Below are 20,057 nucleotides of genomic sequence, written 5' to 3'. Positions count from 1 at the left end.
AACCATAGAAAATTGCATACCATAAAATGTCATAGCTCTAGATGTCATGCAAGAAAATAATCAAACCAACAGTTTGAAAGGGAATATTATATGAAAATGCAGTAATTCTAAATGTTTTGCCCTGTTAAGGATAAAATGAAGTTGTCAGCCCCAGGGTAGTTTACACATAATTATACCTAAAAAATATCTTTGAAACACTGTTTTGTTTCAAGGGCGGACTCCAGATATTAAATCCTCTACTTAGAAAACTAAATTAAATATAAGCACACATACTTACAGTCTTGCCAACAAAACTGATGTCCCAAGAAATTTGTTGACTAGCCCAAAGTCAAAGAGGGGGCAAACAGTGTCACAAGACCTTTGTAAAGAGCACCCTTCTGATAGATGCAATGATATATGGAAGTACCTGCCAGAATATCACAATCATGTGGATTATCAATGCATCAAATATTCTGTATTTAAGAGTTTTGTCAAAATATTGTTACATCATAGTTTTGGGGAAATACATTATTTTCAAAGACTTAACAATTTCCTTCTTCAAAATCTATCCCAAATCCTTCCACTCAATTATATTTATAATATTTTATTGTTTCCTTTAATATCTATGAATCTAATTATGTGTTTCTGAATCAATTTATATAATTCAGGAAAATTATATGCACTACTTCCTACATTAAATATCTGTGACTTAAATAAGTCATGTTAACTTTTTGAGTCTTAGTCTCTATATATAAAATAAAGGAACTGAACTAGATGACCTTTAAAGTCCTTTAAAATTCTGAAAATTAATGAGTCAATGGGAGAATAAAAACATTCTTCTATATATGCACATGGTATCTTTTCAACTAAGTTGTAAGAAATTTGAACACAATTATCATCATAAAACTAAGAGCTAAATTTTTATAACACTTTATTTTGTTCAATATACATACATGAATATGCATACATACCTATGTGGTAAGATTATTAATATTTCCTTTCCATAGTTCCTGCATGACTCAGTTCTGAGTGGCCCCTTTAAATTATGTTTAGATTGTTTACAATCTCTAAAGCTCACCTCCTGCAAAAGAACCATTTTAGTTTTCAAATATGTTGTTTTCCTTTATTTTCAACAACCAAAGACAACAAATTGATGCCTTGACTCTTGAGTAAATGGGATTTAAGTGAAGCATAGTTGCACCAAGTCATCAGTTCCACTCTCTTCCAGACTCATCAAAGTCCAGTTGCAAGACAAATATCAAGATTGCTACTAATGGTCTAGGATATATTGAATGATCTTGGTGACAGTGATGATTGTCCAAGCTATAAGCCTTCCACAGTGTCTGCTTCACTTGCCTTCATGGCCTTGGAAAAAATCATTTTCATCTGCCCATTCCACCAGGGGAAGTCGTCGCATGTTTTGGCCTAGATACCCTCCCCAACTTACTGATGAGTTTGTGGCCGATTGGGTACCCTCAACTAGATTTAACCCAACTACACAGACAGTTTTGTCAGACGTGACTACTGCGCATGCTACAACTTTTTGGAGCTACAGGTGAGAGTTGAGTGCAAGTTGGACATCAAAGATGAACGAACAGCCCTGAAAAATGGCTCAGAAAACACTCATACCAAAGATCCTAATCCTCATTGAACGCCTATACAACTCTGTTTCAGATATAAAGTCCATCTCTATATGTCATGCTCTATTTTTTTCCCAGTGAATATCAGGTTCCCTCTGAAGGAAAGTGGTTCTTTCACGTATACAAAAAAATGATCCAAGTAAAGTGTTGACTTTTAGCTTCAATTATGAGTAGGAACATTATTAGATTAGCTTTGCTATCACAAAGTTCCTTGCAGAGTTGATGCAACAATTTACTTAACATTTTCTGAACACTTTCTGTGTTCAAGTCTCTGTGTTGAAAGACACAGTCTCTCCTTTAAGGAGGTAAGTTTTTCCCTCACTCTACACAGTGTTTAGGAAAAACTGAGCACTTATCGTTGAATACGTAAAATGGTTTTCAAACCTTCAAATATTCTAGAAATGCTAGCTATAATTTTTCAATGAAGAAAACAATAAAGATGACTACAGTTAAGCATTATGAGTATTGATCAGGATTGCAGAATGAGTGTGAAGAAAGAATATTTAAAAGATTATTCTCAGTATCTAGGCACAAAATAATGAAGTCTAGAAATATTGTGATAACAGCTGGCTCATCTTACCTTCTTCAATCTTCTCCCTCACCCAAAATGATCTGAGTAACAAAACCTCTGCATCAGGTATTAGGAAGCACACTTTCTCTTACCCAAGTCTTTCATTTTGAAGGCCACCTCGTTTAACACACATGGATGGGCTTCCTGAATGAATGCAGCTTGGTTAGCTGGAGTAATCATGCATAGATCAGCAACATATGGAACTAGTGAGATTTGTGTCATTTTACAGTAACACGGCAATGAAGATTGTTCTGTCCTTTCATTACTATCCGACTCTTTGTGATCCCATTTGGAGTTTCATTGGCAAAGATACTGGAGTGGTTTATCATTTCATTTGCCAGCTCATTTTGCAGATATGGAAATGACAGAAATAAGGTTAAGTGACTTGCTTAAGGTCACAACCCTAGTAAGTGTGAAAAGACAGATTTGAACTCAGGAAGATGAGTCTTCCTGACTCCAGGTTGAGTGCTCTATCCACTGCACCACCTAGCTTCTCAATAAATACTTAACTATGTTTCTTGGCTAGTCGTTATAATTACCACAATATACTCATAAACTTCATAAACTGTTAGCTAAATAACTCTCAATCTCTTTCCTATACCCCTATTATTCTTGTTGTTCCATCATTTTTAGTCACGTCAATCTCTTCATGACTCCACTTCAGGTTTTCTTGACAAAAAAATATGGGAGTGGTTTGCCATTTCCTTCTCCAGCTCATTTTACAGATGAGGAAACTGAGGCAAACAGGGTTAAATGATTTGTCCACCTCACAAAGCTAGTATCTGAGGTGAGGTGTGAACTTAGGAAGATGAGTCTTCCTGACTCCAGATTGAGCACTCTATCCACTGTACGACCTGGCTGCCCCAATAAATCCTCAACTGACTAAAAGATAGTGAAGAGTCAAATAATTTACAAATTTGAACTAGGTATAAAAAAGAAAATCAAGCAAAATCAATGATATTGAAAAATCACTTGAAACTTTACAAAGTACTTTAAATATGTAACTGTTGCATGTACTTTATGTTTCTTAAAAAGTCTTTATAATACCTCTACAAATTTGGTAATATCTCTGTTATTGTCCCAGTTTCCAAGTGAAAAAATTGAGATGAACAGCAGTGAATGGAATTCCCTATGGTCTCACAGCTCTGTGATTTCAAAGAAATGATTTTAACTCTAATGAATACTTCACTAAAATCACACTCCAGTATATTAAGGAAAAAACACTTTTAAAACTGGATTCAAACACTGTACGTAACAGGCAATGTCATGAAGAAGGAAAAAAATAACTTTGCTAAACTTCTCTAGTAGCAACATTTTTTAAAAAATATCATTGACTCCGTAAGCCATGAATTTGTCACAGACATCTTAACTGTATCTCTTCAAATTGCCTTAAATCGTTTCTGTTTCCTAGAACATATTATGTACAGAAATATTATTAATATAATAGTCTAAATTCTATAGAGAAAAAAAATCGCATCTAACTAGAAAGGGTTTTTTTCTATGCATTTTGATGCCTGAGTCAAGCATGACAATTCACTCCATGTTAGCCAATTACTTTTATTATTACTCTGAACTTCTTTTCTTGCAAGGAATGGGCATGGTAATAATTTCTTCTAACATAAAAAGAATCAGTTTGAATAGTTTGACTTAGCTAAAATTTTAAAGCAGCAAATTTCCATTAGGAAGCAAAAGACATTTCTCTAAAGACTCCCTACCATTTCACGTTCGCAGATATGCTCTCAACTCTCTTGCTTTTTGATTCTTGCTAACTTCAAGGTTAAACCCTCTGCCATATATTGCTATAAGTACAGCTATCAAACGTGTTATTAGAAAGTAAAAGGACATAATCAGTAAAGAAAAGGTTGAGTGAAACAGTGCTCTCTTCCAGTAGAAGATACGAAAAAAAAAATCAATTCATCAATGGGTTCATGATCTCATTTGTGTTTATACTCACACTATTCAGTTTAAAAAAATACTTGATGTCAGGAACAGTTACTAATACTGCCTTTATAAATATTATGAAGAGAGTCCATTGCACATTGTCAGCATTTCATTAATACTATTTTACATTAATAATAGTAAGAGAAATAGTTACAAAATAAGAACCAGATGATGCATTCTTATCTCTTATTGGTCCTCTTTAAAGTAGCTATGCAATTTGCTGAATACTTCTGCCTAATTCAATGTTACAATAATAGAATGGATTTATATAACATTTTAAGGTTTATATGAATATTTCTCACAAAACAGACCCATGAGAGAGATGCATTTCCGTTATGCTTATTTTACAAATGAAAATTCTTGGCATTAAAACATACTATAGAGGATACTGGATATAGTGTCAGGTAGCTTCAAATCAAATTCTGTCTCAGACACTAACAAGTTGTGTACCACAGGGAAAGTTGCTTAATATTTTTGAGACTCATTTTTCTAATTTCTTAAATTACGGGGTTGAGACTAATTGCTTTCAACAGACCTTCTAGTTCTCATTACATGAAACTATGATACTGTGTGTTCAATCGTACAGATAATAATTACAAAAACTAACACTTGAGCAAAAGTCTTCTAAATCCATTGGCAATGTTCTTTCAATTTCATGAACGACTAGCTTTTATGTAGTACCTGAAACTTGACAAACTTTTCATTTCACAAAATGGCCAAGAAAATGGAAAGGTCAAGAGAACATCATAGAAAACTATTCCCTTAGTGAAGGTGTCTGAGGAACACCAGACAATTTTGAAAGGAAGGTTTGTTCAAAATAAAGCTTCAATTAAAATTACATAATTGGCAACAAATAAATAGATCATTTATTAAGCTTCTGTATATTAGGCATGTTGATACATATGACCAATCATCAGCATGTAAATTCCTTAAGTGTAAAGTAAGTTTTTTTAAAAATTTATTTAACTTTTAACTTTCATTTTCATAAAATTTTGGGTTCCAAATTTTCTCCCCTTTTGTCCTCTCTCCCCACCCCAAAACACCGATCATTCCAATTGTCCCCATCACAAATCTGTTCTCTCTTCTATCATCCCTCTCTGCCCTTGTCTCCATCTTCTCTTTTATGCTATAAGGCCAAATAACTTTCTATACCCCTTTACCTGTATTTCTTATCTCCTAGTGGCAACAGCAGTAGTCGACAGTTGTTCCAAAAACTTTGAGTTCCAACTTCTCTTCCTCCCTCCCTCCCCACCCCTTCCCTTTGGAAGGCAAGCAATTCAATATAGGTCAAATTTGTGTAGTTTTGCAAATGACTTCCATAATAGTCGTGTTGTATAAGACTAACTATATTTCCCTCCTCCTATACTGTCCCCAATTACTTCTATTCTCTCTTTTGATCCTGTCCCTCTCCATGAGTGTTGACCTTAAATTGCTCCCTCCTCCCCATGCCCTCCCTTCCATCCTCTCCCCCCACCCTGCTTATCCCCTTAACCCCCACTTTCCTGTATTGTAAGATAGGTTTTCATACCAAAATGAGTGTGCATTTTATTCCTTCCTTTACTGGAATGTGATGAGAGTAAACTTCATGTTTTTCTCTCACCTCCTCTCTTTTTCCCTCCACTAATAAGTCTTTTGCTTGCCTCTTTTGTGAGAGATAGTTTGCCCCATTCCATTTCTCCCTTTCTCCTTCCGATATATTTCTCTCTCACTGCTTGATTTCATTTTTTTAAGATATGATCCCATCCTCTTCAATTCACTCTGTGCACTCTGTCTCTATGTGTGTGTGCATGTGCGTATGCATGTGTGTGTGTGTAATCCCACCCAGCACCCAGATACTGAATAGTTTCAAGAGTTACAAATATTGTCTTTCAATGTAGGAATGTAAACAGTCCCTTAAGACTTCTCTTTGCTGTTTACCTTTTCATGCTTCTCTTCATTCCTGTGGTTGAAAGTCAAATTTTCTTCTCAGCTCTGGTCTTTTCATAAAGAATGCTTGAAAGTCCTCTATTTCACTGAAAGACCAATTTCCCCTGAAGTATTATACTCAGTTTTGCTCGGTAGGTGATTCTTGGTTTTCATCCTAGTTCCTTTGACTTCTGGAATACCCTATTCTACACCCTTCGATCCCTTAATGTAGAAGCTGCTAGATCTTGTGTTATCCTGATTGTATTTCCACAGTACTTGAATTGTTTCTTTCTAGCTGCTTGAAATATTTTCTCCTTGACCTGGGAACTCTGGAATTTGGCGACAATGTTCCTAGGAGTTTCTCTTTTTGGATCTCTTTCAGGAGGTGATCGGTGGATTCCCTGAATACTTATTTTGCCCTCTGGTTCTAGAATTTCAGGACAGTTTTCCTTGATAATTTCATGAAAGATGATGTCTAGGCTTTTTTTTTGATCATGGCTTTCAGGTAGGCCCATAATTTTTAAATTGTCTCTCTTGGATCTATTTTCCAGGTCAGTTGTTTTTCCCATGAGATATTTCACATTATCTTCCATTTTTTCATTCTTTTGGTTTTGTTTTGTCATTTCTTGATTTCTCATAAAGTCATTAGCCTCCATCTGTTCCATTCTAATTTTGAAAGAACTATTTTCTTCAGTGAGCTTTTGAATCTCCTTTTCCATTTGGCTAATTCTTCTTTTGAAAGCATTCTTCTCCTCATTGGCTTTTTGAACCTCTTTTGCCAATTGAGTTAGCCTATTTTTCAAGGTGTTATTTTCTTCAGCATTTTTTTGGGTCTCCTTTAGAAGGGTGCTGACCTGCTGTTCATGCTTTACCTGCATGTCTCTCATTTCTCTTCCCCGTTTTTCCTCCACCTCTCTAACGTGAGTTTCATAATCCCTTTTGAGCTCTTCCATGGCCTGAACCCATTGAGTGGTCTGGGATACAGAAGTCTTGACTTCTGTGTCTTTCCCTGATGGTAAGCCTCGTTCTTCCTCATCAGAAAGGAAGGGAGGAAATGCCTGTTCACCAAGAAAGTAACCTTCTATAGTCTTAATTCTTTTCCCCTTTCTGGGCATTTTCCCAGCCAGTGACTTGACTTCTGAATATTCTCTCCACACCCACTTCGCCTTCAGACCTTCCCAGCCAGCGCTTGGGGTCTGAGATTCAAATGCTGCTTCCCAGCTTCAGGTCTTTATGCGGGGGCAGGGCTGCTATTCAGGGTGAGATCAAGTTCAGGTGCTCAGGTGGGGGCAGGGCTGCCTCACGGGCTCGGTTCCCTCAGGGGGTTTATGGAGAGACCTTCAACAATGGATCCAAGCTCCTGCCTGCTTGGGAAGCCCCTGTCTGCTCCCGCCTCCACTGCTGCCTCCCGAGGGGGCCCGAGCCACAGGGACACCCCACTCCCCTGTTGGCCACCCAAAAAGACTCTCTCACTGACCCTTGTCACCTGTGGGTGGAGGGACCCACGTGGCCGCTGGAGATTCTGTCCCTGAAGCCTGCTCGGATCTGCTCCTCTCAGTGCCACAGCCAAGGTAGGGCTGGGCTGGGCTCCAGGTCTGGGGAGCGATGGACCTTTCGCGTCAGGTCTGTCTGGAACAGAAATCTCTTATGCTCCATTGTTCTGTGGCTTCTGCTTCTCCAGAATTTGTTGCTCCAGCATCTTTTTTACAGATATTTTATCGGCAGTGTGTTCGGAGCTAGCGTATCTGTGTCTTTCTATTCCGCCATCTTGGCTCCGCCCCCAAGGTAAGTTTTTTTGTTGCTGTTATATTTGATTTCCTCATGCATTGGACAGTTCCTAGACCATTGTAGGAGTTTAATCAAAGTGTATTGATTCATTATTTTTATATGTATGCCACAGTGTAAAAATCATTGAAGTTGGAGCAATAGTACCTGCTACCAAATCCTCTTAGTTCTCCTTACCACCCGTGAAATCTTGGGAGTCATTTAATACTTCTAGGCTTTCTGTTGTGTCATCGTTAAAGTATGAGCATTAGGAGGTGGGTTATAAGAAATGGTCTCTGGTAGCTATTCAAACTCTAGATGTAGAATCCTATAATTACATGACTTTATATTCATTTTCAAAAAGAAATATACCTCCTAATGTTGGTCACTAAATGGGCCAAAAGCAAAAGAGGACTACTTCCAATAAATCTTTCAAAATAAGGACAATTTTATGCCATGGATCTCAGTGGGCATAGCTGAAATTAAAATGTTTCCAAAGGACTTTCGAGAGGAAATATCAACATATTAGGACAAATGTAAATGTAGATCTTCAAGAAAAGCAAAAAGGACTAAGACAGCAATGTACTTTCCATATATGAAATTTAAAAGGTGAGTTAAAAGGCATTGACATGTACACTAACTTTGATATTTATTTTTTCAACAATATCTAAATTGATTCTGACAATTCCCTCACACAAATAATTTGGATAAATATTTGGTTGGAATTTGTTGGGTTGAGATTAAAGGGAACTGCTGAGGAATGTCATATTTGAATCTACAATCCTGATATATTTCCTTACCAGTTTTCATGATTGATAGAAGTCAAGTGAGAAACCAGTGTCTTACAGCAGGGTACATATGTGAGAAGAAAGGCATACATATTCCCATATTTCCACGTGGAGTTGTGTATACCAACTTTTTGTGTAAAAAAAAATAAACTATTCTGATGCTTTGAAGTAAAGCTAATTACTTATCATCATCCCTAGGGTTAAAATTGCTCCTGGGAACATGTCCCACATGCCAAAGAACAAGATATAAATACTCCTCCTTATTCACTCTAGTGGTTTATAATGTCAAGGAGAGAAATGTGCCCATACTATTCCTGTAAGTTCTGAAAATGAGACTTTGAATATTCTAAAATCATTGTACATTTTTATCAAATGTGAAAATTGTTTAAGGAAAGACAAAGTGTGGTGGTAGTAATAAGGTCGGTCTCATTAAAAAATGTTTCTACCAACAAAATAATGACCTCTATGATCTGCTTCCAGTAGTGAGGATTGTTTTGTTCAGGTCTATCTTAATGCATTAGGATCAATGGAACTTTTGGGGCAGCTGTCCAAGGTAAGGTAAGTAGTAAGTCAGCAGAAGTTGGGAAGATTAAATCTGACAGACCTTTGTGAGGATGAATGGATTTCCATGAATGACCAAAGACTAACTCTTTCCACTTGACTCACAGACATGAAAATCAATTAATTTGTCTTTTTAAAAGTTTAGTTGGTATTTTTTTGTTGATCCGTTTTTGTTTTTGCAACTAATTTGTCTGAGAACTTACAAATTTGTAACCGGATTTTAGCTTAGAAAACATAAGGCTTTTGTCTTTAAACCTGTATAGTCTCTCAACATCACAACTTTTATATTCAGATATAATTGTAAAAACCAAGCTTATTTGGCTTGGTTTATAGACAGCAGGCTTGCCAGAAGAACTCTCTTGTGTCCAAGCTGGTACAAGTTGGATTGAGGAGAGCTCTTCCCGTGTAAGTTGACAGCAGCTTGTAACACATCCTCCTAGGTGAAAGGCTATAGCTGTGAGAATCCATCAGTTAAAAAGTAGCACTGGAACAACTATTTGATGCTCTGTGCTAGACACAACAGAGAATATAAAGAAATGGAAGAAAAAAAATTCCTTACATCCAAGATGCTGACAGATTGATGGAAGAATGAAAATTATGTATACATGATTGTTTTGTAAATAGGAAACTTGTTATATATACTTAATACTTTGGGCACTTATGTCTTACTCATTTTAAGTTGAAACAGACTGAAATCGGTTACCTTAAGACACAGATAAAGAAACAGAGAGGAGAGAGTTGCATATCCACATCACGTCTACACACACATATGTTTGTGTGTGTGTGTGCATGTATACATTCTTATAGGTATGCATTCTTATAAGCATACATAGACTTACATACTTACTAATCCTTCAATTCCTTTTCACCTGTACCTGGTATCTTCATTCTGTCATTCACCTATGACCTTGATATCTTTCCAGTTCTAACATTCATTCTCTCTTTTTAGCATTCTATGTCAAAAGGACCTGTCGAGGTATAACATTCTATGGCTTATATGCTAGGACTGTGACGACACTTTTTATTTTTATTTTTAATTTATGGAATTAAAAAATATTTCCATAACATAGCATAATAAAAAGTGATTTTACATGAAACTGCAAATCTGCTATCGATAATAGCCCTTCTATTTTATATGCCATATCCCCCCATCCTACTCTCAATTTCTGTATTTCGTATTCTAAGGTTCCTTTAGGAAGGTATGTTATATTCTATGTTATAAGATCCCTTTCATTTCTGTGTTATGTGTCATGTGCCTTTTAGCGTTAATAATCTACTATTTTTAAGTTTCATACAATGGTAGGAAATGTCAATTTGATAAAGTAATCTCTCACAAAAGTCACACTCTGATACTTCATAGTGATAAGTATCAGTATAGTGCAAACTCTTTGCCGTCCTACAATATTGAAAAGTTCAAGTGCATATTCATCCATTTTGGCATTACTTGTTATTCTATTTAATCAGTATCACTGAGTGTGGAAAGGTTTCACAAATTTGGCTGCAGGGACTCAAATCTGACTACCTACTAAGTTATAGAATAGCTATGATCTATATTAAAGCAAATCTTAAATAAATCAACGAAATCGTAGATATTTGACATATAATTAAGACGTACTATTCAACACAAATAGAGTTTATGGCAAGATAAAATAAGACACTAAGAGAAGTTAAATGAGAAATATATTGATTATCAATTTTTACTTACTTTTAGTTTTAACATTCATTTTTATAAGATTTTTTTATTTTTTTAATCTTTCTGTGAAAGAACAATGATTTGGGATAGGTACTACTTATCATTTTAAGAAAATGTACTTTTTCTTAAAGTATTCTCTAGGGTTTTTAATAGGGTGTTGTTTCTTGCAAAAAATACTTTTTTCTTCATCTTTTGAGATGATCTCACAATGTCTGTCAATTTTGTTGATGATACTGTCAATTATGTTTATACTTTTATTAATATTGAACTAGTCCTGCATTCTTGGTGTAGATCCCACCTGGTCATAGTGTATTACCCTCATAATATGGGTCTGTATTTTCCTGGCTAATATTTTATTTAAAAGTTTTGCATTGGTATTCTGTAGAGAAATGTCCCTAGAATTTTCTTTCTCTGTTTTGACTCTTCCTGGTTTAGGTAACAACACAATATTTGTATCACAAAAATAATTTGAAAAGACTCCTTTATCTATCTTTTTTTTTACAAATAGTTAATATTGTATTGGGATTATTTTTCTTTTAATGTTTGGAGGAATTCACTTGTAAATCCATCTGACTCTGGAGATTTTTTCTTAGGAAGTTCATCGATGACTTGTTCAATTTCTTTTTTTTCTGAAATAGGGTTGGTTAAGTATTTTATTTCCTCTTCTGTTAATCTGGGCAATTTATATTTTGTAAACAGTCACCCATTTCATTTAAAGTGTCAGACTTATTGGCATACAGTTGGACAAAGTAGCTCTTATTATTGTTTTAATTCCCTCTTCATAGGTAGCGAATTCACCCTTTTCATTTTTGATGCTAGCAATTTGGTTTTCTTATTTCTTTTTCAAATCAAATTAACCAAAAATTAGTCCATTTTAGGTTTTGTGTTCATAAAATCAATTCTTGGTTTATTTATTAGTTCGATAGTCTTCTTAATTTCATTTGTACTAATCACTCCTTTAATTTTCAGAATTTTTAATTTGGTTTTCAATTGGGAATTTTTAATTTGTTCTTTGTCTAGTTTTTTATTTGCATGTCCAATTTATTCATCTCATTTTTCTCTATTTTATTCATGTAAGCATTTTGAGATATAAAATCTCCCCTAAGAAGTGCTTTGGGAGCATCCATATGTTTTGTATATTGTTTCATTATTGTTATTTTCTAAGATAAAGTTATTGATTATTTCTCTGATTTGCTTCTTGACCCATTAATCTTTTAGGAGTAGGATATTTAGTTTCCATGTAATTTTAAGTCTCTCCTTCCAAGGCCCTTCATTACATGAAATTTTTTTATGGCATCGTGGTCTGAAAAAGATTCGTTAAATATTTGTCTTTCTGAATTGGATTTTGAGGTTTTCATACTCTAATGCATGGTCAGTTTTTGTGCAGTTGTCATATACTGCTGAAAAAAGCATATTCCTTTCTATCCACACTCAATTTACTCCAGAAATCTATCATATCTAATTTTTCTAAAATTCAATTCATATCCTTAATTTCTTACTTGTTTATTTTTTGAAAAGGCGATGTTGGAATCCCACACTAATATTGTTTTGCTGTATGTTTCTTCCTATAACTCACTTAAAAACTTCTCTAAGAATCTGGATACTATACCACTCGGTGCATAAATGTTTAGTAATGACATTGTTTCATTATCTATGGTATTTTTTGGCAGAATATAATTTCCATCCTTACCCTTTTTAATTAGAACTATTTTTGCTTTTGCTTTGAGATCAGAATTGCTACACCTACTTTTTTTTTAACTTCAGCTGAAACGTAATCTGCTCCAGCCTTTTACTTTTATTCTGTGTGTATCTCTCTCCTTCAATTGTACTTCTTGTAAACAACATATAATAAGAATATGGCCTTAATTCCACTCTCAAATATGTTTGTTTTTTTAATACGATATCTCATCCTATTCGCATTCACTTTGTGAATTACTAATTGTGTATTAGTCTCCATCCTAATTCTCTGTCTCCATTAATGCTTTTCTTCCTTTCCCTCCTTGCTATTATTTTTTTGCTTCTGATCTCCTTCAAAAACAGCTCCCTTCTCTTAGCCCCCCGTTCTTTTCTTTGTCCTTTATTTGCTATTTCTCCCTTCCCTTCTGCCTTGCTTTCTATCCACCTGCTACCCTTTTCTTCCCCCTTTCCCTTCCTACTTACTATAGGGTAAGATCTACATCTATGCCCAATTTTTTCCACTGAAAGAATATGCTCACTTTTGCTTGGTAGTTGAATATTGGTTTTATTCAAAGCTCCACTGCATTCTGGAATGTGATATTCCAAACCTTCCAATTCTTTAAGGTAGAAGTTGCTAAGTCCTCTGTAATCCTGACTGTAGTTCAACAATATTTAAATTGTTTCTTTCTGGCTTCTTGTGGCATTTTTTCCTTGGCCTATAATTTTCGAATTTGGTTAAAATATTCCTCGGAGTTTTTATTTTAGGTTCTCTTTGAGGGGGTGATCGGTGGATTCTCTCAACGACTCTTTTCATTTATGGTTCTAGGATATCAGCACAATTTTCCTTGAAAATTTTTTATAAAGATGCCTCCTTGGCTGTTTATTTTTATCCTGGTTTACAGGTAGACCAATAGCTCTTAAATTATCTCTCATGAATCTTATTTTCCGTGTCATTTGCTTTTTCACTGAGGTACTTCACATTTTCTTCTATTTTTTCATTCTCTTGATTTTGTTTAACTGATTCTTAATGTTTCCTAGAGTCATTAGTTTCTACTTGCTGAATTCTAATTTTTAATGAATTGTTTTCTTCAGTTAATTTTTGTATCTCCTTTCCATTTCACCAATTTTACTTTTTAAGAGAATCGTTTTCTTCAGGAGATTTTTTTGCACATTTGACCAATTTTATTTTTCAAGGTATTGTTAGTTTTCATCCTTCCTTTTACAAGATGCTTTCTCTCTCTTGCATACCTCTCATTTATTTTTCCTATTTTTCTTGTCTTTCTTATTTGACTTTTAAAATCTTTCTTGAACTCTTCCAAGAAGGGTTTTTGAGTTTGGGACCAATTCATATACCCCTTTGAGGTTTTGGATGTAGGTATATCAACAATGTTGTCCTCTTCAGAGTTCGTGGTCTGATTTTCCCCTTCACCATAGTAGTTTTCTATGGTCAATGTTTGTTTTTGCCTCTTGTTCACCTTGTTTGCCTTTTTACAAGATTTTAAAGTTGAACTCTCTAGTTGGAACTCAGGAGACACTGTCGCAAGCTCCATGCACTCAGGCCAGGGGCCTGGTTCCTGGCTTTGTGTACTGTGGCTTCAGATGCTGGCAGTTGGAGGCTTGGGTAATGTGAGGTGTATACTGAGGCCAGGTGGAGTTTTTCTGCATTTCCCTGGTGTACCTGAAAGCATGTGGGAGTCTGGCCTCTGGAGAATGCCTGCTTGCCCTTGCTGAAGCATATAGAGGTCCAGGTATTGTAGTATATCTGCCCACCTGGGGCTGCACTGGAGCATGTGGTGGTCTGGCTGCTGGAGAGTGCCTGCCTATTCCGAGCTGCAAGTGGTAATTCCCCTGAGCTAGAATTTATGGGTTTCCCTGGCTGTGCTAAGGCATGAGGGGCTTACTGATTTTGGCGTTTGCTTGATCGGCTACCCCGGGATTCATGATCTGTTAAGGATTTTCTGTGTTGGGGCTTGTTGGGATGCTTCCCGTCCTGGGATAAGTACTCTTTACCCTGAGCAGAATAGATATTTCTTTCCATTTCTCTAAGTTTCCTGAGTTGAGACTATTTCACCCCATCTTTCCACTGGTTCCACAATTTTTCCTGAGGTGCTATTTTCTGGTTGCTTCAGAAGCCAATATGGAAAAAAAAGAACTGATTTACTGCTTACTCCACCATCTTGGCTTCTGTGAGTTTATGTAAAATGAGAAAACTTGCTGAGTTAAGGGGAGACATGTGCCATTGTTATTTGATAAGCTTCTAATCATTTTTTCATTAAAGAAATATAGCTATTTTTCAAGGCATAGATTTTTTATTTTTTTTAAATTTATTTTTAGATTATGACATTCATTTCCACAAAATTTTGAGTTCCAATTTTTCTCCTCACCTCTTATCTGACCCCAATCCATAACATGTTGCATTCTTCCCTCAGTGTGCCCTCCCTTCTATCACACACTGTCCTTCCCTTACTCCCATCTTCTTTCTTTTCTTGTAGGGAAAGATAGATTTCTATACCCCACTACCTGCATTTCTTATTTCCCAGTTATATGCAATAACAATTCTCAACATTCGTTTCTACACTTTGAATTCCAACTTCTCTCCCTACCTTCCTCCCCACTCATGCCCACTGAGAAGGCCAGCAATTCAATATAGGCTATACATGCATACATATATATATATACATACATATATATGTATACGTATACATATGTGTGTGTGTGTGTATATATGTATATATATGTGTCTGTCGTTTTGCAAAAGATTTCGACAATAGTCATGTTTTGTAAGACTAATTGTATTTCCCTCCATCCTCCCCTGTCCTCCATTTATTCTATTCTCTCATTTGACCTTGTCCCTTCCCAAAAGTGTTTACTTCTAGTTACTCCGTTCCCCATTTGACCTCCCTTCTATCATCCCCCTCACTCCACTTGTCCCCTTCTCCCCTACTTTCCCGTGGTGTAAGATAGATTTTCATACCAAATTTAGTGAGCATGTTATTCCCTCCTTAAGCTATATGTGAAGAGAGTAAGCACTTTTCCCCCCTCACCTCCTCCCTTTTGTCTTCCATTGAAAAAGATTTTTCTTATCTCATTTATGAGTGATAATTTGCATCATTCCATTTCTCCCTTCTCTCTCACCCTTTAATGTTATTTTTTTATTGATATCATCCCCCCTTCGAATTCAACTCAACCTGTGCTCTGTGTGTGTGTGTGTGTGTGTGTGTAATCCCTCCACCTATCCAAAAACTGAGAAAAGTCTCAAGAGTTACAAATATTATCTTTCCATATAGAAATGTAAACAGTTCACCTTTAGAAAGTCCTTTATGATTCTCTTTCCTGTTTACTTTTTCATGCTCTTTGATAATTTCATGGAGGATAATGTCACGGCTTTCAGGTAGTCCCATAATTTTAAAATTGTCTCTCCTGGATCTATTTTCCAGGTCAGTTGTTTTTCCAATGAGATATTTCACATTATCTTCTAGTTTTTCATTCTTTTGGCTTTGTTTTGTAATTTCTTGGTTTATTATATAATCATTAGCTTACTTTAGTTCCACTCTCATTTTTAAAGAACTATCTTCTTCAGTGAGCTTTTGAATCTCCTTTTCCATTTGGCTGATTCTGCTTTTTAAAGTCTTCTTCTCCTCATTGGCTTTTTTTTCTCTTTTTTCCAGTTGAGTTAGTCTATTTTTAAAGGTGTTATTTTCTTCAGCATTTTTGGAGTCTCCTTTAGTAAACTGTGGACGCACTTTTCAAGCTTGTCCATTGTTTGCACCCATTGCATATACATTTTGGAAGTACTGGATGCGAAGCCTTGACTTCCTCTGACAGTATGCACTGTTCTTTCTCCTCAGAAAGGATGGAAAGAAATACCTGTTCACTAAGAAAGTAACCTTCTATGGTCTTACTTTTACCCTTTTTTGGAGGATTTTCCCAGCCATTTACCTGACTTCTGAATCATTAGTCAAGAAGAGGTTCCTAGTGCTCCTCCTAACCCCAGGACTATGCTCAGGGCTGAGATTTAAATCAGCTGCTCTATTCCCCCAGGAGCTTTAGTTGGGAGCAGGACCACCACTCAGGGATGAGATTCAGATTAGCTGCTCAGTTTCCCCAGGGGTTTTAACCTGAGCTGCTCCCGTGATGGAAACTGCCATCCCACTCAGCCACTGCCACGCAGCACAGACACCCTGGTGCTGCTGCTGAAGCCACCTAAGGTCCATGCTGGGTGTAGGGGGATCCTGCTCTCCTCTCACCCACCTGGGAAAGCCCTCTAAATGACTTTTAAAGTTTTCTTTGGCGCTTGTGGATTGAGGGATCTGAGACCCTCTTTGCTGGGGATTCTGCCCTGGATGTCTATTCTGGTCCTGTTCCTCCTGGTGCATACAGCCAGGGCTGGACTCCACTGTGCTCAGCTTCCAGTGGGATAGATCTTTCCTGTCGGCCTTCTAGGTTATCTTTGGCTGGAAATTTCTTTCACTCTGCCTTCTGTGGCTCCTGCTGCTTTAGAATTTGTTGAGAGTCAGTTTTTACAGGTATTTTACGGGCTGTGGTCTCCACCATCTTGGCTCAGTCCCCCTAATTTTTTTTTAAAGAAATATTTTCTTGAATCTCAAAGGAAGTCCAAAAAGTTGCTAAATGCAATGGGACTAAATGAGGAATGTATTAAAAAACTCACTGTGTAGAAGTCACTGATCAGTGCTTATAATTTTTCACACTGATAAGAAAAAATAGACTTCTTCCCTTCAATTAGGGATAATTGCACTAGCTAACTCTCATCCATTTATCCATCATTTTTTAACTTACAAAGGTCCTTCTTGGAAAGAATCCTATAATGTAGGTCATGCAAATAAGATTGTTACTATTTTGTAGATGAGAAAATAGAGGAAAAAAGAAGTGAAACGATATGGCCACATTTAAACAGTCAATAAGAGCCTGGACAAGAACTCAATGTTAGGTCTTCACATGCCCAATCACTATGACCTTTTTCACTGAATCACTCAAGGTAGGACTGATGAATTTTAACAACTGAGCCTCAGAAACAAAAATGCATATACATTTCAAATCTAATCTGTATGGTAAACATGTTCTGTACAAGTTACTTAAATTATATTATCAAGAAAACAATAAATCAAGGGATGATTTGTGGCATATATTGAAATTTGGGATATAAACATCCATAATGAAGTTTTAATAGCTGCATGTAACAAATAGGTTCAAACCCACTTCAGCATGCTCCTGCTGCTTCCCCTCATCAGTTTTCTTAATTTGCAACCCACATTCATATATAAAGTGACCATATTTAACTTTCTCTTCTACTTTGCTTGGAAGAATTTTTTAAAAAATTTTTCTGTACAGGTTTTTTGAGGTACTCTTGTTGGCTTTTCTTCCAGTTGTAATAATCAGAGGTCCTCCTTAAAATGTGAATGTGTATACAATGGTCTTTGAATATTTTTGCATCAGAGTTTATACTGAAACGAATTCAACTCAATTCATTTTAACTCAACCAGTATGAATTACATGTCAGGCAATTTACTAAACAAAATGGATATAAACATCCATAAATAAAATAACCCCTCTCCTCAGGGAAATAGCATTCTGCTAACTACTTCAACATATTATTGTTTGGGTAGCTAATCTTAAAGTTCATTCCTTTATGGATGGCCTTTTGCTGAAATCCATCAAGGATTAAGGTCTTAGTGGATTAGTTATCATCAATCAATTATTCACTAATTTAAGAGCAGTTTGATAAACATACTGTATAGAAGATACAAATGCAAGAGTCCTTTACCTGGTGGGGTTTATATTCCAGAACAGAGATTCAATACCCAATATAAACACATAGCACTTGTATAGTGCTTTCAAGATACAAAACACGATACAAATATTATCTCTTTATAGCAAAATAAGTATCTCATTGTGGTAATGGTTTAAAGAGAGCATTATTGTCATCTTCATTTTACAGATGTGGAAACAAAGGTAAAAAGAGGTTAAGCATCTATACTTAGGATCAAAGAGCTGGTTAGTGTCTGAGGTAATACTTGAACTAAGACATTCCTTAAGTCCAAGTATATCATCTTATCCACAAAGCCATGATCTTTCTTTGAAAATGCCTAAGATCTCTGAGTGTTCTAAATCTGACTTTATCTGCCCAAATGCCTATGAAGAAATGTAACAAAATCAATAGAGAGCCAGACTTGTATCTAGGAAGCCTTGGTTTCATATCCTGCTTCTGTGACATACTGGCTGTGTGAAACTGGAAAATAATTAACCCTCTGTCAAGGAAACTCCCTAAGGCAGGGAAGATGTCAGTCTGCACTGACAGAAGGATTTCCTCATGAATGATTTCCTTGTGTCAGTGATATTACACCTGTACGAATTTTCCCTTTCCTATTAGTCTGTTGCTTGTTTAACATCACCTAGTAAAGGTGAGAATCTTGGTTTAGATTTCAGTTCCTTGACTCCAAATACAATATGTTTTGCACTATATTGTACTCAATGCCCTTTGTGCAATTGTGAAAAATCCCAGCCTTCATGAAACTACACATTGTAGTTGTAAAGCAGGGATAGATCCCATGTTTGTCTAGCATAAGACAGAGAACTTTTTTTCTTGGTCCTGGTTTCTTAAGCTCTATAGATCTCAACTATTTCTAGCTTCTTCTTGATAATGACTAAAATTTAAATTCTATTTTTGATGGTTATAAAATTCTTTACAAATATTTCATTCTATCTTCACAGCAATCCAGCATACCTACTATTAATATGCACATTTTACAGATAAAGAAACTTAGGCATGGAGAAGTTAAATAAATTGGCCAGGGTCACATAAATGATATCTGAAGATTCGTTGAAGCACAGGTTTTTATGATTTCTTATGCAGCACGTTATTCAGTGTGCCATCTTGTTTATAGGAAATATTTATTTTCTTCAGTATAAATTTACTGTAAACATATTATTTCATTATTGATTTGTGAATTGTCTGTTCAAGTTCTTTTATTATCATACATCATTTGCAGGGTCTGATAAGGAAAAGTGAAAAGAAAGCTGTGTCACAAATACTCAGGTTGAAATGCCACATCTTAATGAAAATTTACTTCATTGTATCAATACATACATTGATAAATCATTTGAATCATCTGGGCCTCAATTTCCTTATTGTTAAATGGGCTATCAATAGCAGTGGTACCAACCTCATAAATTAATGCAATGGTCAAAGGAGAAAACAAATATCACTTTCATAATGAATTTTTAAAATCTATGTAAATATCTGTTGTAATTACTGTTTTATTAGAATTAGCATTTTCTGGTTAACTAAACTAGTGATTCCTTGGAACCATAGCTGAACATCATTCAAGACTTTCTCGTAAGTAAAAAAATTCTTGGAGAATGGATGTTCTCTTGGTAAGACTGGAAAGACATTCTTATATCTCTATTCATTTTCACAGAAGTGAGATAGAATACATTCTGGACCAACCCAATAACATACATCACAAATGAAAACCTCATCTATTTTCATCTCATTTGTGAAGGTCTTCCCATTGGAGAAG

Source organism: Notamacropus eugenii, chromosome 2 (assembly GCF_028372415.1).
Source record: "Notamacropus eugenii isolate mMacEug1 chromosome 2, mMacEug1.pri_v2, whole genome shotgun sequence".
Taxonomy (NCBI): domain Eukaryota; kingdom Metazoa; phylum Chordata; class Mammalia; order Diprotodontia; family Macropodidae; genus Notamacropus; species Notamacropus eugenii.
Note: the sequence above shows the minus strand (reverse complement) of the source record.